The 26,234-nt window shown below is 38.8% G+C and overlaps 1 long non-coding RNA gene across 1 annotated transcript in view; it reads right to left on the bottom strand.

The window, feature by feature from the left end:
- Positions 1-2,961: 2,961 nt before the first annotated feature.
- LOC112446686 (uncharacterized) overlaps positions 2,962-26,234 on the bottom strand; it is a 42,869-nt gene continuing 19,596 nt past the window's right edge. Inside the window, exon 2 of the long non-coding RNA XR_003034728.2 lies at positions 2,962-3,488. This is a non-coding gene — a long non-coding RNA (uncharacterized lncRNA). The remainder of the gene's footprint in view (positions 3,489-26,234) is intronic.

Here is a 26,234-nt window from a genome sequence, read left to right as displayed (position 1 = left end):
AGTAGAGAAGTTTGATGATGGAGGTCTTTCTCGTGGACCTTCTGTGAAGTATTTTCATTGGCCAGAAAATGGAAATCAGCCCGAAACAAAGACTGGATAAAAGACACTGCCTTCTTAATTGTTTCAAATGGTGCCACTAAAGGTAGCCAACATGAAATAGAAGCAAAGAGGGAAAGGATAAATAGAGAGGCTAGTAAAAGAAAAAAAAAGAGGAATCTTGGCTCAAGAGCTGTGACCAGAGAGGTCTTTGGCTACTGTTTCTTTCACATGGACGCCAGTAGATTAGAATTCCACTTAGACTGTGCGATCTATTTGCAGAAATAAGGGGAGACATGGATATTGGACTGAGGGGTAGACATGGAAGACAGTGCTGCTGCTGCTGCTAAGTCACTTCAGTCGTGTCCAGCTCTGTGCGACCCCATAGACGGAAGCCCACCAGGCTCTGCCATCCCTGGGATTCTCGAAGCAAGAACACTGGAGTGGGTTGCCATTTCCTTCTCCAATGCATGAAAGTGAAAAGTGAAAGTGAAGTTGTTCAGTTGTGTCTGATTCTTGGCGACCCCATGGACTGCAGCCTACCAGGCTCCTCCGTCCATAGGATTTTCCAGGCAAGAGTACTGGAGTGGGTTGCCATTGCCTTCTCCGTGGAAGAGAGTGATGTTATACTAATAACCATTTTTTTCTTTTTTTTTTTCTAACAAAATATCCAATTCTCCCCCTGCATCCCTCCCCAACCCACCCATAAGTATTAGCAGGATATACATGGTTGCCTATCTAGTCACTATATTCCCTCAGCTTTCTTTGGGATTAAGTTTGCTTTGCAACTCATTTTTAACCAATGGTATGTGAGGAGTTTTGTATGTGTTTGAAAATTATTGGATATTTTCTATTCACACTGCCTTCCATGGCTTTGAAATAGCCTCATATTGGACCTTCTCTGGGCCAGAGAGAAGAGTTGCATATTGATGACAGTAGAGCCATCCCACCTGTGTGATATCACCCACTTCTGTACTATTACGTGGAAGAAAAATAAACTTTGCTCTTATTTAAGCCACACTATTTTTTGAGTGCCTTTGTTTCAGCTTAACCTGTAATCTAATGAACACATGGGCTTTTGCACACTCTCAGATTAGATATAAGAAAAGAGAAACCACTTTAAGTATTTTAAACAGTTAGTGATTAAATACAGGGGATTGAGTCCGTGCGTGTCAAGTCACTTCAGTCGTGTCTGACTGTGTAATGCTATGGACTGTAGCCTTCCAGACTCCTCTGTCCATGGGATTCTCCAGGCAAGAATACTGAAGTGGGCTGCCATGCCCTTCTCTAAGGGATCATCCCAACCCAGGGATAGAACCCCATCTCTTCCCCTGTATTGGCAGGCAGGTTCTCTTCCATTAGCAGCACCTACGAATCCCAGCAGGGGGATTGGTGGTTGGTGGTTTAGCTGCTAAGTTGTGTCCCACTCTTGCGACCTCATGGACTATATCCCTCCAGGCTTCTCTGTCCATGGGATTTTCCAGGCAAGAATACTGGAATGTGTTGCCATTTCCTTCTCCAGGGGATCCTCCTGACCCAGGGATCAAACCCCAGTCTTCTGCATTGCAGACAGATTCTTTATTGACTGAGCTAGGGAAGCCAGGGGATTAGGCACTTACAAAAGCAATAGAAGGGTTGAAGAAATAGGTTCTGAGTTGTTCTAAAGTTGTCCAGGAATGACTGCAAAAGTACAAAACTACCTCTGAGACCAGCAACAAAGCTTTGCAAGGATCAAGAACTTGCTGCTGTCTCTAAACATCAATGTATCTATAAAATGGATGCTGGAACATGGTGCCAATGAGCCTTAACTTGCTTGCTAGAAGTAGTCAAGAAGGAATAAAAAACAATGGTTTCTGCCTCATTTTGCATTCTATATTGTCATGTCTCACTTGTTTGTATTAACCTTTTGGGACAGAATTTTCTTCCAGAACCCTAGCTGCAAGGGAATATGGGAAATTTAGTTTTTGTCTTTGCAACCTGTGAGAGTGAATGGAAATTAAGTGAGTAAATTCAGTTCCAGCACCCAGTAATCTCAACTCTAGGGTGGAAATGTATGTTACCTACCACAAAGGGCTTATGGGAGAGTTAGATGAGATTTAATATATGTGAAGTACGTATATATGACTGGCACATATTAAACACTCAAAAAAATTGTAGCCATTATCTCATAAAATCATCTAGTAGCTTAAAATGTATGCCTGTTCATCATATTCATGTCCCTTTCAACAAAATGATTGATTGATTATGGATTGATAAGCTTGATAAAGATGCTTTTTATGTATAATAACATAAAAATATCCATCTCCTATTATTACAAAAGCTAGCTGTTATCTGAAAACTAGGAAAACATAAATTTTCTTTAATGAATTTTTCAGAAAGTAAAAGCATACCATAGTTTGACAATAGGGCGAGGCATAAGGTAAGAGAAAGCAGTAAGGGTCTCGTCATTTTTAGACCCTCTTTGAGGGTCAGCATTGTATTATAGAGCAGTGGGAACCTATTGAAGGATTTTAGGTTGGGGAGAGGCATTATAAGACTTGCCTTTAAAGGAAGCTCACAGATTGTTACCCGAGAACCCTATCAGGGGAATTTTAGGGTAATGAATAAATTTATGTTTTCGATTAATATATACAGAATGTCTGTAGGTGCTTTTGAATACTTATTACCTGGTGTGAATTAAAAGCCTGATTCTGATTCATATAAATAAATGAGAGGAAAGAAAGATGATGTCATCTTCTGTCGGTTTGTAACTGTGAAGGAAGCAGGTATTACCTAACATTTTCTATGAACTGGCTCCAAAGTTCTCCAATAGTTATTTAATGGTTGAGTGTGAGAGACTTTCAAAGCGCAGTTGTGCCACACTGTTACCTATTAGAGACCAGAATGTTGGTAAATTGCTTAATGTTACGTGACCAGACATCGGAATGGTTTAGACATTTTACTCAGGTTCTCATAATGAGACACCGCACACAGGGAGACCTCAAATTGATGTACGGAGGATGATGTAGCTACCTATGGTGAGGATAATCCTGCTGGACTGCCAGTTCATTCATGGGTTTGCATCTTCAGTCAGGGATAACAAAACTATGGTAGCATTTTTACAATTCCTTTTAAGAGGAGTAGATAATACAGTATGGTATGCCTTGTTTTAAAATCAGTGATGTCAGAAGTAATTGTAGGACATTGCACAGCTACAGGGATAGATATCAGGTCAAATGAAAAGAAGCTTTGCTGAGCAAAGCGTGCCTGTCAGCTCTGTTCCACGTCATTGGTGGCACATGCCAGCGTTGCCAGTACCATTGCAGGTAAAAGGGCACATTCCAGCTTCTTTAGTCTTGAGTGCTTCCTGTGCAGTCTAAAATTACACGAGGAGAAAGTAGGCTGAGTTCACTGGCTGGGAGCAATCTGTTTCACTCTGAGGAGAAGCCAGACTTTGTTCATTCAGTATCCAACTGTGGAATATTAAAAGAAATTGTCATTTAAACAAGCCCGAACTCTACGATTACGTTAAAAGAAGTATTGGGATGGCCACAAAATTCGTTTGGGTTTTTCCGTAAGATCTTAGGGAAAAACTCAAACGAACTTTTTGGCATAACCCAGTTGTTGTTGGATTTGATGCTTTCAAAGGCGTTCCTGGTTCTTTTCCTTACACTCATAATCTAAGAGTTAGTTTCCATCCTCCTACTCTTCCTTGAATCCAGTGGAAAAAGTATAATTCAGTGTAAGTGTGACTTTCTGAAACTGTATCTTGGCACTGTTAAGATGTTTAGAAGTTTAATTACTAAAGATGTCTGTGAGTCTGGTCAGTACTTTTACCAATTTGATATACTTATTGGATATTCATTGAGTACCTACTGTGTGCTGGGCTCTCTCGAGCAAAGTTTTTCAAGTACGTACCCTGCTGAGGACAAATTTTTCTGAATCCTCACAGTCTTTGTATTACAGACATGGAAACTGACTGCTGCCCAGCCAGGAAAAATGAGTTACCCCATGATGACAGAGAGGGTCACTTGACTAGAGTTCCATAGATGAGCCAGATGAATTGTTTACTGACCTACCCCTTTTCATTAGTCATTTTCATGTCATACTTACATGACCTGGAATAACATAAAATAGCTGTAAGACCTAAAACATTACTTTAAAGAGGTATTCTTAAAAAAAATTGGCAGTATTCTTATGTTTTACAGTCTCTAAAAATGTGCATGTTTAGATTAGATTCTTAAAAGAATACACAAAGAAACAGGTGATATTTATTAATAATTAATAGTTTATTAAAATTTTTCAGAAATTATTTCCAGCTCTAAAATCATACAAAAATGATAAAAGGGGGAAAAGTAGGAAAATTTAGGAATTCCACAAATCAATCAAAGTGATATACTACATTAAACAAAATGAAGGATAAAAATCCCATCACAGTAGATGCAGAAAAAGGATTTGACAAGATTCAACACTGATTCATGATAAAAACTCTCAACAAAGTTGGTATAGAGGGAACATAGCTCAATATAGCAAAGATTTTTTTATGAGAAATCTCAGCTAACATACTCAATGATAAAAAGCTGGAAGCTTTTCCTCTAGATTCAGGAACAAGACTAGGATGCCTAGTCTCATCAGTTATATTTAACATAGAATTAGAAGTCAGAGTCACAGCAATCAGACAAGAAAAGAAATAAAAGACATAAATTGAAATGGAAGAAGTAAAACTATCACTAATTTGCAAACGACACGATACTATATATAGAAAACCATAAAGGCTCTACCAAAAAACTATTAGGACTAATAAATTTAGTAATGTTATAGGATACAAAACTAATAAGCGGAGACCTGTTGCATGTCTATACACTAATAATGAACTATCAGAAAGGACTCAGGAAAACAATCTCATCTACAATCTATTCAAGAAGAATAAAGCACCTAGGAATAAATTTAACCCAGGAGATGAAAGACCTGTGTTCTGAGCCCTATGAGATATTGATGAAAGAAATTGAAGATGATATAAATAAATTGAAAGACAGTGTGTGTTCATGGAAAAATTAATATTGTTGCAGTATCGATATTATTTTAAAAAAATCTACAGATTCAATGGAATCCATGTCAAAATACTCATGGCATTTTCCACTGAACTAGAACAAATGAATCCCCAAATTTGTATGCAACCACAAAGGATCTTGAATAGCCAAAGCAGTCTTGAGAAAGAAGAAAGCTGGAGTTATTATGCCCCTTGACTTCAAACTATACTACAAAGCTATAGTAATCAAAATAATATTGTACCATCACAAAAGCAGACACATAAAATCAATGGAACAGAACAAAACACAGAAATAAATCCATACTTACAAGGTTAATTAATCTATGACAAAGGAGGCAAGTCCATACAATGGGAAAAAGACAGTCTCTCTTAAATAAGGGGTGAATGGAAAATTGGGCAGCTGTTACTACGTGTAAAAAATGACACTACAATATTACAATATACACTGCAATCATACCATATGCAAATATAAGCTCAAAACGGATTAAAGATTTGAATGTAAGATCTACAACCATGAAATTCCTAGAAGAAAACATGGGCAATATGCTCTTCAGTATTTGTCTTCATATATACATCTTTTTAAATCTGTCTCCTCAGACAGGAAACAAAAGCAAAAATAAACAAATGAACAAAAACAAAAACAAAAAAATAAACAAGCTTTTGCACGGCAAAGGAAATCATCAACAAAACAAAAAGAACCTATAGATGAGATCCAGGCATGTTCAGGGTGGTTTGGCTGTAGAAAAGACAACCTACAGATGGGGAGACATTTTTTTTTTTGCAAATGATGTAACTGACAAGAGGTTAATATCCAACATATATAAACAGCTCATATAACTCAGTATGAAAACCCAAACAACCCAATCAAAAAGTAGCCAGAAGACCTGAATGGATATTTTTCTAAAGCAGACATACAGATGGCTAACAGGCACATGAAAAGATGTTCAACATTGCTAATTACTATAGACATACAAACCAAAAACCACAATGAGATATCACCTGACAATGATCAGAGTGGCTGTCATCAAAAGGATGACAAATAACAAATATTGGTAAAGATATGGAGAAAAGGGAACCGTAGTACACTGTTGGTGGGCATGTAAATTGGTAAAGCCATTGTTGAAACAATATGGAGATTTCTAAAAAAATTAAAAATAGAACTACCATAGCATCTAACAATTCTGCTCCTGGGCATTTATCCAAAGAAAATAAAAACACTGATTTGAAAATGTAAATGTGCTCCAAAGCTTATTGCAGCATTGTTTATAATAGCCAAGATACAGAAGCAACCTAAGTGCCCAGCAACAGATGAATGGATAAAGAACACAATGGAATATTACCTAGCCATAAAAAAGAATGAAATCTTGTCATTTGTGTCAACATGGATGGATCCGGAAGATATTATGTTTAATTAAATAATTAAGATAGAGACACATACCATACATGTTCCCTTATATCTGGAATCTAAAAAACAAAACAAATAAATATAATAAAACAGAAACAGACTTACAGATACAGAAAACAAACAATGGTTACTAGAGGGAAGAGTAGAGGGGAGAGAAATGAAATAAGTGAATGGAGATTAAGAGGTATAAGTACCAGTTACTAAGTAAATAAGCTATAGAAATGCAATGTATAGCACAGGAAATAATGTCACTATTTGATAATAACTTTGTATGGTGTGTAATCTATTAAAACATTGAATCACTATGTGGTACATCTGAAACTAACACAATATTGTAAGTCAACTATACTTCAATGGAAACAGTTTCTGTGGTGCTCCCACCCCAGCAAGGATGCAATGAGTGGAATAGGATGAAGCGCATCTAGATAGCATAATTGAAATGGGGCATTAGAAGAATGAGAGTGACATATTTTAAGTACTCTTCAGATTTTCCCATTGAAAATATTAAAAAAAAAATAATTCTGCAAACAATTAAAATTGCATTTCCCAGTTTAAAAAGTGGAGAAGGCAATGGCAACCCACTCTAGTACTCTTGCCTGGAGAATCCCATGGATGGAGGAGCCTGGTGGGCTGCAGTCCATGGGGTCGCTAAAAGTCGGACATGACTGAGCGACTTCACTGTCACTTTTCACTTCCATGCATTGGAGAAGGAAATGGCAACCCACTCCAGTGTTCTTGCCTGGAGAGTCCCGGGGACGGGAGAGCCTGGTGGGCTGCCCTCTATGGGGTCGCACAGAGTCGGACACGACTGAAGCGACTCAGTAGTTAGTAGTTTAAAAAGTAAAGATATAGATCAAAAATAACAACACATATATCTTGTTTGGGTATGTAGGAACTCCAATTAATTTCTAGGTAAAACAAGTCTGTTTCTATGTTTCAAGGAGAAAAATTATCACTTTAATGAAGCTTATATGTAAATTTACATCCTTAATTTTGATAAATGCTCATTTTTATTAAAAATATTTTCTGTTTTATTCATTGTCATTTAATGTGTAAGCTCTTTTGTTTTTCATAATTTTCAAAATGTTTTTTATTTTTTAGCTTATTGAAAATTTGAGTTTTATTTATTATTTTTGAGAATTTTAATGTTTCCCAATGTGTTTAGTTCAATCTTGTTATTGTTATTTCACTTATTTAATTTTCCTCTGGATTCATTTGTTATTTCTCCTTGCGTGAAACTCAATGTTTAATTCTTGTCTCACTTTCATTCCTAATGACAAAGAAACTATATTTCTAAAAAAATGCTTAACAGCAATAAAATGCCTCATTAGAATAAGTTTTAACTCCTCAAAGTGCCTTCCCATCTGCCTTCTCATTTGATCCTCAGATTAACCCCTAAAGTTGGAGGTTATAATTATAGTTTATCTCCACATGTCAGATGAAGAAACAAAGAGGCCAGTAAGTTATGTTAATAACTTGTTCAAGGTAGATAGCTGATTAGTGACAGTATACATCTCATGACAAATTTTAAAATTAAAAAATACTATAATAATAATGCCAATAGTCTACTTTGGAAACCCTGACCAAAACTATAATAGATATATTTTTTTGATCTAAAGGTGTTCTTATCCAGTTGTGAGCACTCACTTTCTGCCTGCTAACAACTCCCACATTTCTCTTTCTGCCCTGTCCTCTCTCTTGAGCTCCAGTCTCACATATTCAAGGGCTTACCTGATGCTCCTCTGTGGTGCCTCATAGACATCGTGATTGGAACAGAAACAAACAATGGGTCCTGGCCCCACCCCCAGAATGTTCTTCTTGCAGAGTTACCCATAACAGTAAATGGCAACTTGCTTTTCTAGTTGCTTAAGATAAAAATCTTGATGTTATTTTTGCCTCCCTTCTCCCCCTCCCCCCACGAACACATCTATTGGCAAATTTTGTTGGTTATATCTTCAAGACATATGCAGAATATGAGCTATTCTGTTATAGGTTGGGATCCCCGGAAGCTGACTCAGGAAGCCATTAGCAGGTAAAAAGTTATTCTCAAGACCTCTTGGGATCATTGTTTGTGGATGGGAGGGGCTGAAAGTAGGATCAGGCAGGGGGCAATTAGTCAACAACTCAAGGACGATCTCAGCCAACTCTGCAGGGAGATCTGAGACTGGGATGACTTCAGATATCCCTCATTGTAGAGAACGGGCTCTTTTTTCTACTGTTGCCTGGGTCAATTAGTGGATACAGACTGACCACAGGAAGAGGTGTAACCCTGGGTGTGTCAGCTATCTCTAGATAAGGACAGGAAGGAATGATTACTGCTGTGGAGGGAATTTCAGGGTGATGCAAACAAGAGTCTGGGATTGAGAGGCTACTTCAGAAAGAATGGTTCAGAAGTGCTTTTTTTGGGAGCACTGACATTGAGTTGTGATCTAGAAAACTGAATGATGGACAGGATCTAGCCCTTTCAAGTGCTGGTGAAAGAGAATAGGGTGAGCTTGGTGGGTGGAAGGGTCAGACTGAAAGCCACAGTGGCTGGAGGGTCATGAGGCAGGGAGGGTGTTAGGTGATGGAGTTGAGCATGTAGACATGGGCTTGATTGTGAAAGATCAGGCCAAGGAACCTGAATTTTATCTTAAATGCAAAAGAGAGCCATGAAAAGTTTGAGTTACATAACAGTCTCTCTGGTTGTTATTGGAGCATGGCTTTGAGGAGGCAAGAGGAAATTTGAGAAATAAATTTTTGCAGTTATTGTGGTGGTCCAGGAGAGAGATGATTTTGGCCCTGATTAGAACATTGGCCAGGGAACTGAGGAAAGGTGGGGAAACATAGGATATATCTTATATTAGAGCTAATGGTAGATTGGGTGTGGGAGGCAAGGAACCAAGGAGACAATTAACAATAATTTTGGGTTTGAACAACAGGGTGAGTGGTAATTTGATGGAAGGGTTGGTGACCATGTATGCAAATGTATGTTATAGCTAATATTTATTTTGATAAAAATAATTAGTAGTTTTTTTGTAGTTCCAGATATTGATGTATCTTACGGAACTTTAAAAAATTGGGGGGAACTAGTTTACATTAGATTAATTTCTCCAGATGTGGAGGCCAGTGACAATAGAACCCAGCTGTTTATGTTTAGAACTCACAGGCAGTAACTGCTTGACTTTCTTGCTTTGTCTAGGATCAAGTTTACACTTCTACATCAACTGAGCAACTCTGGAAAATTTGTCAAAACAATATAGATTCACCATAGTAAACATTTCAGACATGTTTACATTCCAAGATCTGTACTCCTGACTAAGCTCTGAATATACATCCGTTTACACTAGGTTCTGAGAATAGTGTGGTTCACTGTGTATCTGGAAAAAAAGGAAGGAATCTGCTATTTTATATGAATAATCTCAAAAATAGGAAAATAACTTGACAAAGGCACCAAAAGACCCCAGAAAGGGCTATGGAAGAGTCCCCTTCCCATGGTACTTCTGCTGACTCTTCTTACCCCAAACCTGGATGTCACCTCAACTCATAGATATAGGATGAAAGTGTAACTCTAAAGGACTCTCAATAATATCCTAAGTTTGTTCAAAGATCTGAGTGAAAAGTGCCACAGTGATTGATGTTTATTGCAATGTTCGTGTCAGGAGGTTTGCCTGATGGCCCTGAAGACCGTCTTTTCTGTGGAGCTATCTGGCATGTGTGATAGTAGCAGAAGTGTTCTCAAGAACAGGTCAATGTGTGGGCTCTGTACTGATTTTTTAAGTAGCTGAGGATGTGTCATCATCATCAGCCATACTCTTTTGAGCTTTGGGTCTTTTGCTGAAGTCTTAATAAAGTATGTAATAAGTATTAACAGCACCGAAAGAGTGACCTGAGCAAGAGAGCTGTTATACAGGTTTCTGTTGCCAAGGTAGGCAGCACGGTCCATTTACTTGATGGCTTTGGCACAATCCTTCCTGGCACCTCAGAGATGAGCAATGCAATGTCATGTCCACTCACATACCTGGTTATGAGTCAGGGAGATTTGGGTGGACACAGAATAAAACATGGAGAGGGACTACAAGTACATTGTGAGGGTTGTGGGGTGACAAGTCATATCTCAATTTCCCATTCATAGAGATTTGCCAAAGATCAAATTCAGTCTCATGAACATAATCCACCTATCAGTAAAATACTTACTAATTTCTTGCCAAATCAAAAATTTAACAAAACTAAATCGAATTAAATCAAAGATAAAGAGCTTTTATGAGATTCCACATAGTCTTTATTTCAATTTGGGTCTGATCTTTTGTAGGATTCTATTTACCTTTTTTGAAAGGAGCTATTATTTTTTCTTATTTTTATTATACACATAATGTCCAGTTTCAGAGTCTTTTGCCTGTGAATTGAGAGACAGAGAATCATAGGAGACTCTGGGTCTGGCTTTCCATCTCCTTTGCAGTCTTCATTCATCTCTGACCTTCTTACTCCTATCTGTTCAGTAAAGACAATGACCCATTAAGAGTCACAAAACAGTCAGGGACAAAGATTGCAATATCTTTTTTCAAAGCCAATCCGTCAGCAGCAATACCCTGTGCCAGCTAAGCACTGAGCCAGGCTCAGGAGATGCAGAGGTAAAGACAACCGTGACGGCGAAGGAGCAATTGCTTTTACGTGAGGTTACTTGGATGGCAAGGGAGGCGGAACAAGAGGAGACAGAGAACTGGCAAATCATTTATATATTCAGTTAGATTAAAAAATACATTTAAGACTCTGGATTCAGCATCCCAAATCTAGAATAAGGAACCAAGCAGGCCTTTGCTTAATTTATTGAGATCATGGGTAGAGTGTTCATATGGGGTCCTTTGGGAGGAAGGTGACTGTTATGAATAGAATAGGATGTACAGCAGCAGAAGAAGCCACACAAAAAAAGGTAGAGGGAGAAAAAAGGTCCCCAAAGCATGTATTGATGCCAAAGAATTGATGCCTTCAAACTGTGGTTCTGGAGAAGACTCCTGGGAGTCCCTTGGACTGTAAGGAAATCAAACCAGTCAATCCTAAAGAAAATCAACCCTGAATATTCATTGGAAGGATTAATGCTAAAGCTGAAGCTCCAGCACTTTGGCCACCTGATGTGAAGAGCTGACTCACTGGAAAAGACCCTGATGCTGGGAAAGATTGAGGGCAGGAGGAGAAGGGGATGACAAGAGGGTGATACAGTTGGAGGGCATCATCAACTCAATGGACATGAGTCTGAGCAAACTCTAGGAGATGGTGATGGACAGGGAAGCCTGGCATGCTGCAGTCCATGGGGTCACAAAGAGTTGGACACAACTGAGCAACTGGACAACAGCAAAGCAAGTATATGATTACCATTGTGCAGTTTTACGAAGTTGTCTACATACACAGAACAAGTATGTTTAAAAAAAGATTACTAATTGTTAGAGCCAGAAATGACTTAGAGATCATCAGATTTAAAGATTCTCTAACTTGGTGTGCATCACAATCTCTTGGGGAGTTCTTAAAAAAATGCAGCTTCATAGACCCTATTCCAATGGCCAAGATACATGGTCCCTAGATAATTCCAGAACATTTTGTGCTTTCAGAAAGACTTATTTGTCCAGTTTTCTTAATTTATAGAAGAGGAAATTGGCATCCTGAAGGGTTAATGTGCTTGTCCAAGGTCATATGTTTAATGACTCCCACCAATTTAATCTTTATTGGCTGTATGCCCAGGCAAGGAAAAAAAATACATTCACTTTGGGAAGTATCCAGAGATAATTTTTTTCCTGTTTTATGGTAGAAAAAAATGGAAATGTGCAAGCAAGTTAGAAAAAAAATGACTACATATGTGAGTATAGTTGAATAGTTATTTTTTTAGCTATAAAATTTTGTGATAGATGAAATTACATATTTTCTGCTTTCTATTTTTGCCTACAACTTAAAAAAGGTATTTATTTTATGAGCTACTTCTATCAGAGTTTATGTGGCATTAGGCACAGTAAACTGAACTTCGCTACAGCCCTAATATAGGTAGTCAAGGCTTAAACTTTTAGATGAAGAAACAGAGAAAAGCAGTGTAATAGCTCACCCAGTAAGACTGGACTTGTAATGGAAAGAGAAATTATCTGGTGCACGTATGTGCTGGGTGCATAAGATCTAGAGTCCAAGGTACTGAATTTTATTAAAGTAACTTTGGATTTAACCTTATCAATCTATTTGCATTCTACTCTTACCTTTCTGACAATGATTAACACTAATGTTTAGTGCATGGTCTAAAGTATGTTCAAACTCTCTTACCAAAAAGAAGTTCTTTTGTAAGGAGCTGGCCCTTAGGTCGGAGAAGGAAATGGCAACCCACTCCAGTGTTCTTGCCTGGAGAATCCCAGGGCCGGGGGAGCCTGGTGGGCTGCCGTCTATGGGGTTGCACAGAGTCAGACACGACTGAAGCGACTTAGCAGCAGCAGCTCCTAGGTATTTGAAGCACAGGGAATTGCTTCTCCAAGGGTAGAGATACAGAGCCCAGCTGCCAGGAGAAGCAGCCACTTCCTAATGTAACTGCTCAGAAAGGTTAGAGGAGAAAGCACAAGAAATAAAATTGCTTCCCTGTCTTATATAAATCGTCAACTGTGTTTTACAACAGTGTACCAGTGCTCCAAACCATTCAACTTGAGTAACTGTGGTTGAACGTCATTGTTAAATTTACTTGGGGATCACATTAATCCTTGTCTTGAACATAATGTGCCAGATTTCTGTGATGACAAGCAATCCACAAAGGGAACTAAGTACAGTCTCGGGAGCAAGGTTTTAATCAGACTCAAAAATAACTCAGAGGCCGTTTGGCTTTCCCTTGAAGAGGAAATGCTCCCTAGTTTGATTCAGGGCAATTTGGGGGAAAGTTTTTCCCTTTGACTGTTTTACTTTTTGTGATTACATTTATTTTGAATTATTAAAAAATTAATTTTCAATTAAGATTGGAACTAAGATGGAGTCACATAATGGTGGTTGGTAAGGAAGCATTCTTGACTGGTATGCCAGTTACTTGGATTGTTTTATTCTGCTCACCAGGAGTGGTGTGGCTTCTGGCCTCTGCGAGTGTATATTTTCTGCACCTATAAGAATGTTAAATTGTGAGGTTCAGCCAGAATTCATAATTATAAATGAACTTCAGGGTCCCATTATTTAGGTTCTAATCTTTCAGAGGTGATTCCATAGGATCACTGATTATAATTTCTATAGTTTTATACAGTGTTAAGTGAGCTTTGTGTTTATGGGAGTTGGTAGTACTCTTGTTTGGTTTGCTGGACATTGATATTTTTAACTGGTTGAAAGTGAAAGTGTTAGTCGCTCATTCATGTCTGACTTTGCAACCCTATGGACTATAGCCCACTAGGCTCTCTGTCTATGGAATTCTCCAGGCAAGAATACTGGAGTGGGTAGCCATTCCCTTCTCCACTGGGTTAACACCTACAAAGAATTCAAAACATTTAGCAATATATATATTTTTTGAACTGGTTTCCTAAAGCTGAGGAAATACAAGCAAAAATAGATAAATTGAACCTAATTAAACTTAAAAGCTCTTACACAGCAAAGGAAACCATTGACAAAACAAAAAGACAGCCTGCTGAATAGGGGAAAATATTTGCAAATGATATGACTAACAAGGGGTCAATATTCACAAAGTATAAACAACTCATACAGCTCAACGTCAAACAACCAAAAAACCAATTAAAAAATAGGCAGAAGACCTACACAGACATTTTCCCAGGGAGGATGTACAGATGACCAACAGGTACATGAAAAGGTGCTCAACATTGCTATCATCAGAGAGATGCATATAAAAGTCACAGTGGTAATATAAGACCTTTCAGAATGGCTATCATAAACAAAAAAACAAACACAAATAACAAATGTCGGCGAGGATGTGGAGAAAAGGGAACCCATGTACATGGTAGGAGTGTAAATTAGTGCAGCTATGGTTGAAAACATTATGAACATTTCTTGAAAAACTAAAAATAGCACTACCGTGTGACCCAGCAATTCCACTCTTGGGCATTGTATCTGAAAAAATCCTCTACTAATTTGAAAAGATATCTGCACCCCAATGTTCACAGCAGTGTTATTTACAATTGCCAAGATATGCTGCTGCTGCTAAGTTGCTTCAGTCGTGTCCGACTCTGTGCAACCCCATAGATGGCAGCCCACCAGGCTCCTCTGTCCCTGGGATTCTCCAGGCAAGGATACTGGAGCGGGTTGCCATTGCTTTCTCCAATTGCCAAGATATGGAAGCAACCTAAGTGTCCATCTACAGATGAAAGGATAAAGAAGATGTGCCATATCTCATCTTCTGTCATCCCCTTCTCCTGCCTTCCATCTTTTCCAACATCAGGGTCTTTTCCAATAAGTTGGCTCTTCACATCAGGTGGTCAAAGTATTGGAGTTTCAACTTCAGCATGAGTCCTTCCAATGAATATTCAGGGTTGAATTCCTTTAGGATTGACTGGCTTGATCTTGCTGTCCAAGGGGCTCTCAAGAATCTTCTCCAGCACCACAGTTTGAAAGTATCAATTCTTTGATGCTTAGCCTTCTTATGGTTCAACTTTCACATCTGTACATGACTACTGGAAAAACCATACCTTTGACTAGATGGACGTTTGTTGGCAAAACAATGTCTCTGCTTTTTAATATGCTGTCTAGGTTTGTCATAGCTTTTCTTCCAAGGAGCAAGCATCTTTTAATTTCATGGCTGCAGTCACCATTTAGTGATTTTGGAGCCCAGGAAAATAAAATCTGTCACTTTATCCACTTTTTCCCATCTATTTGCCATGAAGTGATGGTACCAGATGCCATGATCTTAGTTTTTTGAATGTTGAATTTTAAGCCAGCTTTTTTCACTCTCCTCTTTCACCTTCATCAAGAGGTTCTTTAGTTTCTCTTCGCTTTCTGCCTTTAGAGTGGTATCATCTGCATACCTAAGGTTATTGATATTTCTCCTAGCAATCTTGATTCCAATTTGTGATTCATCCAGCCCTGCATTTCTCATGATGTACTCTTCTTATAAATTAAACAAGCAGGGTGACAATATGCAGTCTTGATGTACTCCTTTCCCAGTTTTGAATCAGTCTGTTGTTCCATGTCTGGTTCTAACTGTTGCTTTTGACCTGCATATAGGTTTCTTAGGAGGCAGGCAGGTCTCATCTCTTGAAGAATTTCCCAAGTTTGTTGTGATCCACAGATCAAAGGCTTTAGTATGGTCAATGAAGCAGAAGTAGATGTTTTTCTGGAATTCCTTTGCTTTTTCTAAGATCTAACGAATGTTGGAAATTTGATCTCTGATTCCTTTGCTGAAGAATTGTGAATTATCATATTTTACACCTGTAACTGATATAGTATTATACATCAAGTATACTTCAATAAAAGTTCAAAATATTCACTTAGAGATGTTGAATAAAAAATCTTCCTTTATATTCTAGCCATCTAATTCCTCTCCCAATTACTGTCACTTTTAATATATATCTTTCTAGAGGTCTGTCACATATTTACAAACATATACATATATATGTATATATACTTTCCTAAGATGATAAGCTCAGAGTACATCATGAGAAACACTGGACTGGGTAAAGCACAAGTTGGAATCAAGATTGCCGGGAGAAATATCAATAGCCTCAGATATGCAGATGACATCACCCTTATGGCAGAAAGTGATGAAGAACCAAAGAGCCTCTTGATGAAAGTGAAATAGGAGAGTGAAAAAGTTGGCTTAAAACTCAACATTCAGAAAACTAAGATCATGACATCTGGTCCCATTACTTCATGGCAAATAGATGGGGAAACAGTGGAAACAGTGAGAGACTTTATTTTTTGGGGCTCCAAAATCACTGCAGATGGTGATTGCAGCCATAAAATTAAAAGAGGCTTGCTCTTTGGAAGAAAAGTTATGACCAACCTAGAGACAGCTTATTAAAAAGCAGAGACATTGCTTTGTCAACAAAGGTCCGTCTAGTCAAGGCTATGGTTTTTCCAGTAGTCATGTATGGATGTGAGAGTCGGACTATAAAGAAAGCTGAGCACCAAAGAATTGATGCTTTTGAAATGTGGTGCTGGAGAAGACTCTTGAGAGTCCCTTGGACAGCAAGGAGATCCAACTAGTCCATCCTAAAGGAAATCAGTCGTGAATATTCATTGGAAGGACTGATGCTGAAGCTGAAACTCCAATACTTTGGCCACTTGATGTGAAGAACTGACTCATTTGAAAAGACCCTGATGCTGGGAAAGACTGAAGGCAGGAGGAGAAGGGGATGACAGAGGATAAGATGTTCTGATGGCATCACCGACTCAATGGACTTGAGTTTGGGTAAACTCCAAGAGTTGGTGATATACAGGGAGGCCTGGCGTGCTGCAGTCCATGGGGTCGCAAAGAGTCGGATACAACTGAGCGATTGAACTGAACTGAACTGAAGATGATAATTATGTGTATATATTTTATTTGTATACAGATGGTAGCATACTCTATACACTGTTCTGAACAATACTTTTTCCCCTTAACTGTCTCTTGGAGAGCTATCCATCTCAATGTGTAGTAAAATCTCAGTCTTCCATGGAAAGGCATTTAGATTGTTTCCAATTCTTTGATATTATGACAAAGGTATATTTTTACCTGAGGGAATACATTTGTGAAGAAAATATTTGTGAGTCAACTACTGGTTTAACTAATATAAAAATTTCAATTTTTTGTGATTATTGTCATGCCTTCCAAGAGGTTAATTTATATTTCTACCACAAACTCAGGAATGTGTCTGTAATATTTTCAAATATTTTGATCTTTGCCAATCTGATTGCTGAATGCTGGTCTCTCATTGTACCTTAAATTTGTATTTTTTATTATTAATGGTACAATGCATCTTTTCATACACCTAAATAATTCGCTTATCCTTTTCCATGGATTATCTGTTCCTATACTTTGCCCTTTCAATTTTTTCTTCTAATTGATTTTTAAGAGTTCCTTATTTATGGAAGAAATCAGCTGTTAGTCTGTGATGTAAAGCAAAATTTCTTTTGCTCTTGCCCATGGTATTTTAATATATTTTAAAACTTTTATGTAAAATTTTAGAAATTTTATTTGGCTGAATCTATCAATCACTACTTTTGTGGTTTCTGGGTTTTATGGAAAAATCTAAAAAGTTCCTCTCTACTTTGAGATTTTTAAGGCATTCTCCTGTTTTTTTCCCTCTTAGTTCTTTTCTGGTTTCATTTTTCTCATGTAAATTTTGATATATCTGGATTTTTTGTGGGTATGTGGTATAATGTATGGACTCAACTTTCTCCCTGGATGCCTGTGAAAATCTTATGTATGTTTACTAGTCTTTTTGCTTTGGGCAGCACTCGGCAAGGCAGGATATGGCTACAACATGGAAGAAGTGACCTTGCCTTGTAGAGCTACACTGGGCTCTGGACACACAGAGTAGTATGCTGTTTTATTGTCAGTGTGTTTGCAAATACAGACATGGGGGATCTGCAGAGGAACTGCTAAGAGGGTTATGTGATGAGGAGAATATTGATTCACTGGAAGAGAGGGAGTCAGGTGAGAGGCTATGAGGATAGTGATATAAGTGGAACAAACGTTTTAGAGAAACAGCAAGGGCTGCTGTTACCATTGGAAATGAAAATCCTTTCGATAATTTTGTATTTCTGCTGCTGCTGCTAAGTCGCTTCAGTCGTGTCTGACTCTGTGCGACCCCATAGATGGCAGCCCACCAGGCTCCCCCGTCCCTGGGATTCTCCAGGCAAGAACACTGGAGTGGGTTGCCATTTCCTTCTCCAATGCATGGAAGTGAAAAGTGAAAGTGAAGTCGTTCAGTCGTGTCCGACTTTTAGCGACCCCATGGACTGCAGCCCACCAGGCTCCTCTGTCCATGGGATTTTCCAGGCAAGAGTACTGGAGTGGGGTGCCATCGCCTTCTCTGTTTGTATTTCTAGTTCATCCCTAATAGTGATGGTGGGAGTTTTTAAATTTGATTTTTAAAATGTGATTTAGGACAATGCTACACAAGACTTTTAGGGTATGAGATGATAGAAAATGTATTTGTTGGTCTCTGCCCCCAGTTCCTGGCACAGAGCTCCTAAAACCCTTGTAATTTCCTGAGTCAGAAGAGTATTAGGAGCATCTTGTGTTCTAAAATTTGGTCTTTCATTACATCCCTACACAGGGCTCCTAAAACCCTTATAAATTCCTAAGTGATAGGATGGGGCTGACCACCAGAAAGACCAAACTATGATTAGCAGCTTAGAATTTTTCAACCCTCCCCCTATCCGCCAAAGAGAGGAGAGGGGCAGGAAATGGAGGTAAGAATTGATTGTGCCTACATGAGGAAGCCTCTATAAAAATTCCAAAAGTAAGGGATTTGGAGACCTTCCAGGTGGGTGAACAGGTGGAAGTGTGGGGAGAACAGTGCCCTCAGAGAGGGCACAGGAGTTCCACACCCCTTCCCACTTACCTCACTCTAGGCATCTCTTCCATCTGGATGTTCATTATATCCTTTATCATATCCTTTTGCAATAAACCAGTCCATGTAGTAAACTGTTTTCCTGAATTCTGCAAGCCGCTCGAGCAAATTAATCAAGCCAGTTGAGGGGTTGTGGGAGCCCATGGTTGAAGCACAGGTGAAAATCTGAATTTGCTCTAGCCCCCTCAGGTGGGGGACTGGGACTGAACTCTTAGCATGTGGGATCGGACCTCCTCTCCAGGTAGACAGAGTCAGAATTAAGCTGTATGACACCCAGCTGGTGTCATGGAGAACTGCTTGGTGTGAGTAGAAACCCCCACATACTTGGTGACCAGAAGTGAAGCGTGCAGTGTGAGCAGTAAAGGAGACAGGAAAGAAACACAGGGTAGGCAAGAAAAGGTTTTTCCCAACTCAGCAGGTAGAGCAAACTGAGCTTTTGTAACACAGAGGGCTTGTTTCTCAAACTTTAAGCAAACCTTGTGTACTAACAGCATTTTAGGCACCTGCAAGTGGAAGATTGGAAACTTTCAATGAACACGTAAAACAAAAAGGAGGGTGCAAAACGGGTACAAGTTTAGTTAAGCAATGGTCACATTGATTATATTTTTCTTCTGCTCTCTACTGGAGGTTTGTTTCTTTCAGCTTTTAGCTTTCACAGGAGGAATGAGGTCAGGTTCTTACGCTAAAGTCCGACGTCTTAAACACTCAATTAAAGTCCAAGATTATCCAGGCATTTCCAGGATGCTTGCTGACTGGTGTCACTTGAAGTTCACGGGATGCAGCTTCCATGGGGTCCGGGCATGCTGCTCCCCATTCTTACTTTCCAGGTCAGCTGTCTAGTCCATTTCAGCTGATTAGAGTACCTTTCTCTCAACATTTTGTAGTTCTAACTCCTTCAGGGTACTGTGATGAAGGGAAATTTTGGCTTTCTGATTTAGGAGAACTAGGAACAGGGTTTTGAGGGTTTATTCTCTTTCACTTTTCACTTTCATGCATTGGAGAAGGAAATGGCAACCCACTCCAGTGTTCTTGCCTGGAGAATCCCAGGGACAGGGGAGCCTGGTGGGCTGCCATCTATGGGGTCGCACAGAGTCAGACACGACTGAAGCGACTTAGCAGCAGCAGCACATGTAAATATAGACAAAGCCTTGTTTTTTAAAAATACTCTTTCCAAAGAATAGATCCGTGTATATGTATAACCAAATCACTCTGCTGTACACCTGAGACTAACACATTATTAATAAACTATACTCCAATATACAATAAAAATTACCCTTTCCAGGGAACCCTCTTACACTGTTTGTGGGAATGTAAATGGATATAGCCACTAGGGAGGTTCTTTAAAAGTATGGAGGTTCTTTAAAAAAACTAAAAATAGAACTACCATATCACCCAGAAATCCGACTCCTGGGCATATAACCAGTGCTCAGTTGGTTAGTCATGTCTGACTCTTTGTGACCCCATGGACTGCAACTTACCAGGTTCCTCTGTCCATAGAATTTTCCAGGCAAGAATACTGGAGTGGGTTGCCATTTCCTCCCCCAGGGGATCTTCATGACGCAGGTGACCAGAAGTGAAGCATCTCCTGCATCTCCTGCATTGCAGGTGAATTCTTTACCTGCTGAGCCATCAGGGAAGCCCCATATACCCAGACAAAACCATAACTCAAAAAGATATATGCATCCCAATTTCATTGCAGCACTATGTATAATAGCCAGGACATGGAGGGAACCTAAATGTCAATCGACAGAAGAATGGATAAAGAAGATGTGGTAAATACATACAATCGAATATTGCTCACCATAAAAAGGAATGAAATTCTACCAACTGCTAAGATGTAGATGGGCTTAGAGATTACCATACAGAGTGAAGTTAGTCAGAAAAACAAATATCATAAATTAACGTATATATGTGGAATCTAGAAAAATGGTATAGATGATCTTATTTGCAAAGCAGAAATAAAGACACAGATATAGAGAACAAACATATGGATATCAGTGGGGAAAGGAGGATATTGGGAGGTTGGGATTGGCATATATACACTACGGATACTATGTATAAAGTAGTTAGCTAATGAGAAACTACTGTATAGCAAGGGAACTGTACTCAATGCTCTGTGACCTAAATGAAGGAAGTTCAAAAAAGAGGGGCTATATGTAAACATATAGCTGACTCATTTTGCTGTATAGCAGAAATTAACATTGCAAATCAGAGTCACTTAGTCCTGTCTGAATCTTTGCAGTCCATGGAATTCTCCAGTCCAGAATACTGGAGTGGGTAGCCTTTCCCTTCTCCAGGGGATCTTCCTGACCCAGGGATTGAACCAGGGTCTCCTGCATTGAAGGAGGATTCTTTACCTACTGAGCTATGAGGGAAGCCTGCTACTATAAAAATTTTTAAATAAGTTAAAAATTTTTTAATTTTTAATTTTTATTAAAAAAAATTAAAAATTAAAAAAATAAAAATATCCTTCCAGAAAAAGACAAATATCATATGATATCACTTATATGTGGAATGTAACCTATGACACAGATGAATTTATCTATGAAACAGAAACAGATTCACAGACAGAAAACAGACTTGTGGTTTCCAAGGGGAGGGATAGGTTGGGAATTTGGGATTAGCAGATGCAAACTATTATATACAGGATGGATAAACAGCAAGATCCTACACAGGGAACTACATCCAATATCCTGTAATGAACATAATGGGAAAGAATATGAAAAGAATGTGCATATATGTATATATAAGTACTACTATAACAGAATCACTGTTGTACAGCAGAAATCAACATGTAAAGCAACTATACTTCAATAAAAATAAATTTAAGAAAATACTCTTTCCATATTTTTTTTCTTACTTTCTATTCTTAGCACAAGATGTCTTCTGCTTCCCAGAGAAAAGAAACCACTGGGGAAAAGTTGCAGCAGCCTCCTGCTTCTAGTTTGTCTGGACCCATTTCTCAACCTCCCTTTCCTCCTCTTAAACCAGAGAGGGCAGTCCTCCCATTATTCAGGGCCCTCTCTCCATCTCTTCCCTAGATTTCGTCTCCTACCATCAGCTCAGGAACTGTTTATGTCAACCTCTCCCTTCTCATCAATATATTATCATGCTCAGAACGTTCTATTTTGAAAATAAATCAGTAGTGACTGCCTCCGACTGCAAAGTCTTTCCTCCCTTATAGTGGAAGTGTAAGTCCACCTCCCCTTTCCCCTTCGGCCTTCAGGGATAGGTTCCCAGTCACTTCACTGAAATCATTTTTGCTAAAGTCTTTAACAACCTCCTCAAGGCTAACTGGACTGAAATTTTCAGGCTCCATTTTCCTTGAAATTTGGACCCCTTTGTAGCTTCCACCACTCCCTCCTTTCCGAAAGCTTCCCTCTCCTTCAGGAGGCTCCTCTCTTTCAGACTCTTTCTCCTTTGCTCATCCTCCAATGCCAGATTTCCTCCCAGTCCTCTCGAAGCTCCTCATCTCATCTCCCCTTGCAGGAGCCAGTCACATCCGTGCTTAAGATCATGGGATATAGAGCCAGCCAGATCCAAATTTGACACTGACTTTCCAACCGTTTTAAATTTTGTCTTCTGGACAAGTTATTTAACTCTCATAACCTCCATTTTTCTCAACTTTAAAATAAGTATAGTAATTCCCTCATCAAGGGGTGTGAGTTGGGAATCAGCATAATCAGGTACACTATAAAACATTTTATTGGTTGATTGATTCAACAAAAAATAAGTCCACACTAGATCCCCTGGAGGAAGGAATGGCTACCCACTCCAGTATTCTTGCTTGGAAAATTCCATGAACAGAAGAGCCTGGTGGGCTACAGTCCATGTGGTTGCAAAGAGTCAGACACAACTGAGCTACTAACACACTTTTTTCATATTACAGTTACTATGTACAAGGTTTTTATAGACTGTGACATACAACATGAAATATAACTTATAATGTTGTCTAGAACATACATGCATAATATGTATTTATGTAATATGTAATTTTTGTAATTTATGCATAATGTGTAATTTATGCATAATTATGTAATTTATGCAAAATAAAATTTCCTGTGGAGATTCTTACTCTTCTTAGGTTTAATGTTATATGCTTTGTTATTTTCTACTCTATTTCACAAACTTGTACTCATCATTAACTACTGAATATTCCAATCCTCAATATAGCCTACAGTTTGGAAGACGTTCTTCTAGGCTCTTGGAGTATATAAGATTTGATCACATGGAACTTTCTTTCCAGAGATGACCTGTCCATTTGTATTTTCTTCAATGATGGAAATGTTCTATAACTGTCTTGCCCAATGCAGTATTTGTATTGTATTTGTTCAGTCACCCTGTCGTGTCTGACTGTTTGGGATCCTATGGAGAGCAGCATGACAGGCTTTCCTGTCCATCACCAACTCCTGGAGTTTACTCAAACTCATGTCCATTGAGTTGGTGATGCCATCCAACCATCTTGTCCTCTGTTGTTCCCTTCTCCTCCTGTCTTCAATCTTTCCTAATACCAGGGTCTTTTCCAATGAGTTGGCTTTTCGCATCAGATGGCCAAAGTATTGGATATTCAACTTCAGCATCAGTCCTTCCAATAAATATTCAGGATTGATTTCCTTTAGGATTGACTGGTTTAATCTCCTTGCTGTCCAAGGGACTCTCAAGAGTCTTCTCCAACACCACAGTTCAAAGTCATCAATTCTTTGGCGCTCAGCCTTTTTCATTGTCCAGCTCTCACATCCACACATTACTGGAAAAACCATACCTTTCACTATACAGACATTTGTCAGCAAAGTAATGTCTCTGCTTTTTAATACCCTGTCTAGGTTGGTCATAGCTTTTCTTCCAAGGAGCAAGCGTCTTTTAATTTCATGGCTGCAGTCACCATCTGCAGTGACATTGGAGTCCAAGAAAATAAACTCTGTCACTGTTTCTACTTTTTCCCTATTTATTTGCCATTAAGTAATGGTACCAGATGCCATGATCTTCATTTTCTGAATGTTGAATTTTAAGCCAGCTTTTTTCACTCTCCTCTTTCACCTTCATCAAGAGGCTCCTTAGTTCCTCTTTGCTTTCTGCCATAAGGGTGGTGTCATCTGCATATCTGAGATTATTGATATTTCTCCTAGCAATCTTGATTCCAGCTCGTGCTTCATCCAGGAGGGCATTTCTCATGATGTACTGTGAATATAAGTTATATAAGCAGGGTGACAATATACAGCCTTGATGTACTCCTTTCCCAATTTGGAACCAGTCCATTGTTACATGTCCAGTTCTAGCTGTTGCTTCTTGACCTGCATGCAGGTTTTGCAGGAGGCAGTTAAGGTGGTCTGGTATTTCCATCTCTTGAAGAATTTCTCAGTTTGCTGTGATCCACACAATCAAATACATTAGCATAGTCAATGAAATAGAAGTAGCTATTTTTCTGGAACTCTCTTGCTTTTTTGATGACCCAATGAATGTTGGCAATTTGATCTCTGGTTCCTCTGCTTTTTCTAAATGCAGCTTGTACATCTGTAAGTTCTTGGTTCACATACTGTTGAAGCCTGGCTTGAATAATTTTGTGCATTACCTTGCCAGCATGTGGAATGAGTGCAATTGTGCAGTAGTTTGAGCATTCTTTGACATTGGCTTTCTTTGGAATTGGAATGAAAACTGACCTTTTCCAGTCCTGTGGCCACTGCTGAGTTTTCTAAATTTGCTGGCATATTGAGTGCAGCACTTTCACAGCATCATCTTTTAGGATTTGAAATCCTCAACTAGAATTCCATCACCTCCACTAACCTTGTTTGTGGTGATGCTTCCTAAGGCCCACTTGACTTCACATTCCAGAATGTCTGGCTTTAGGTGAGTGATCACACCTTCATAGTTATCTGGGTCATTAAGATCTTTTTTGTATAGTTCTTCTGTGTATTCTTGCCACCTCTTTTTAAATATCTTCTGCTTCCTTTAGGTCTATACCATTTCTGTCCTTTATTGGCCTGTCTTTGCATGAAATATTACTTTAGTATCTCTAATTTTCTTGAAGAGACCTTTGAAGTGGTCTTTCCCATTCTATTGTTTTCCTCTATTTCTTTGCATTGTTCACTTAAAAAGACTTTTGTATCTCTCCTTGCCATTCTTTGGAACTCTGCATTGAGATGGACATATCTTTCCTTTTCTCTACTTCCCTTTGCTTCTCTTCTTTTCTCAGCTACTTTAAGTCCCCCTCAGACAACCATTTTGCTCTTTTTGCTTTTTTTCCTTGGGGATGGTTTTTGATCACCGCCTCTTGTACAGTGTTATGAACCTCCGTTCATAGTTCTTCAGGCACTCTGTCTATCAGATCTAATCCCTTGAATCTATTTGTTGTTTTCACTGAATAATTGTAAGGGATTTGACTTAGGTCATACCTTAAGGGTCTAGTGGTTTTCCCTACTTTCTTCAATTTAAGTGTAAATTTTGCAATAAAAAGTTCATGATCTGAGCCACAGTCAGCTCCCGGTCTTGTTTTTGCTGACTGTATAGAGCTTCTCCATCTTCAGCTGCAAAGAATATAATCAATCTGATTTTGGTATTGACCATCTGGTAATGTCCATGTGTAGAGTCTTCTCTTGTGTTGTTGGAAAAGGGTGTTTGCTATGACCACTTGCGTTCTCTTGGCAAAACTTGATTAGCCTTTGCCCTGCTTCATTTTGTACACCAAAGCAAAACTTGCCTGTTTACTTCGGGTGTCTCTTGACTTCCTAGTTTTGCATTCTAGTCTCCTATGATGAAAAGTGTAAACCAGTAGCTACATGTGATTTCAGTCTTTGAAATGTGGTTGGTGCAAATGAGGTACTGAATTTTCAAATCTTTCTAAATTTTAATTTATTGAAATTTACAAAGCAGCATGAGGCTATCGTATTGAACAACACATATAGGTGGGTGACAAACAAAAAATCAATAAATAAAAGAGCAGATAATTCCTGATAGTTATCATTTGTCAGGGAGGTGATAATGCTATTTAGGATGGAGTGATTAAGCATGACTTTGGGGCAAATTTAGGTTGAGCAGTCACAGAAGACCCCTCGATGTTTTGGCCAGATTTGGCCAGCAGAGGTAAGAGGATCCCTGCTAGAGAGAACAGCAGATGAAAAGGACTAGAAGAGGAAATGAGTTTGGTATATTTGAAGAGGAGAAGACCTATGTGGCTGGATCATAGTGACAGTGAGTAAGTACTCTAGAAAAGTAGTTGTGATGACAAGAAGAGATTCAGGCCTTATTAATTAACTTATCCATGAATATTTCCCCTGGAGAATCCTGC

This window comes from Bos taurus, chromosome 5 (genome assembly GCF_002263795.3).
Source record: "Bos taurus isolate L1 Dominette 01449 registration number 42190680 breed Hereford chromosome 5, ARS-UCD2.0, whole genome shotgun sequence".
Classification (NCBI taxonomy): domain Eukaryota; kingdom Metazoa; phylum Chordata; class Mammalia; order Artiodactyla; family Bovidae; genus Bos; species Bos taurus.
The sequence above is the reverse complement of the archived record's forward strand: the minus strand, read 5'-3'. Positions and strand labels throughout refer to the sequence as shown.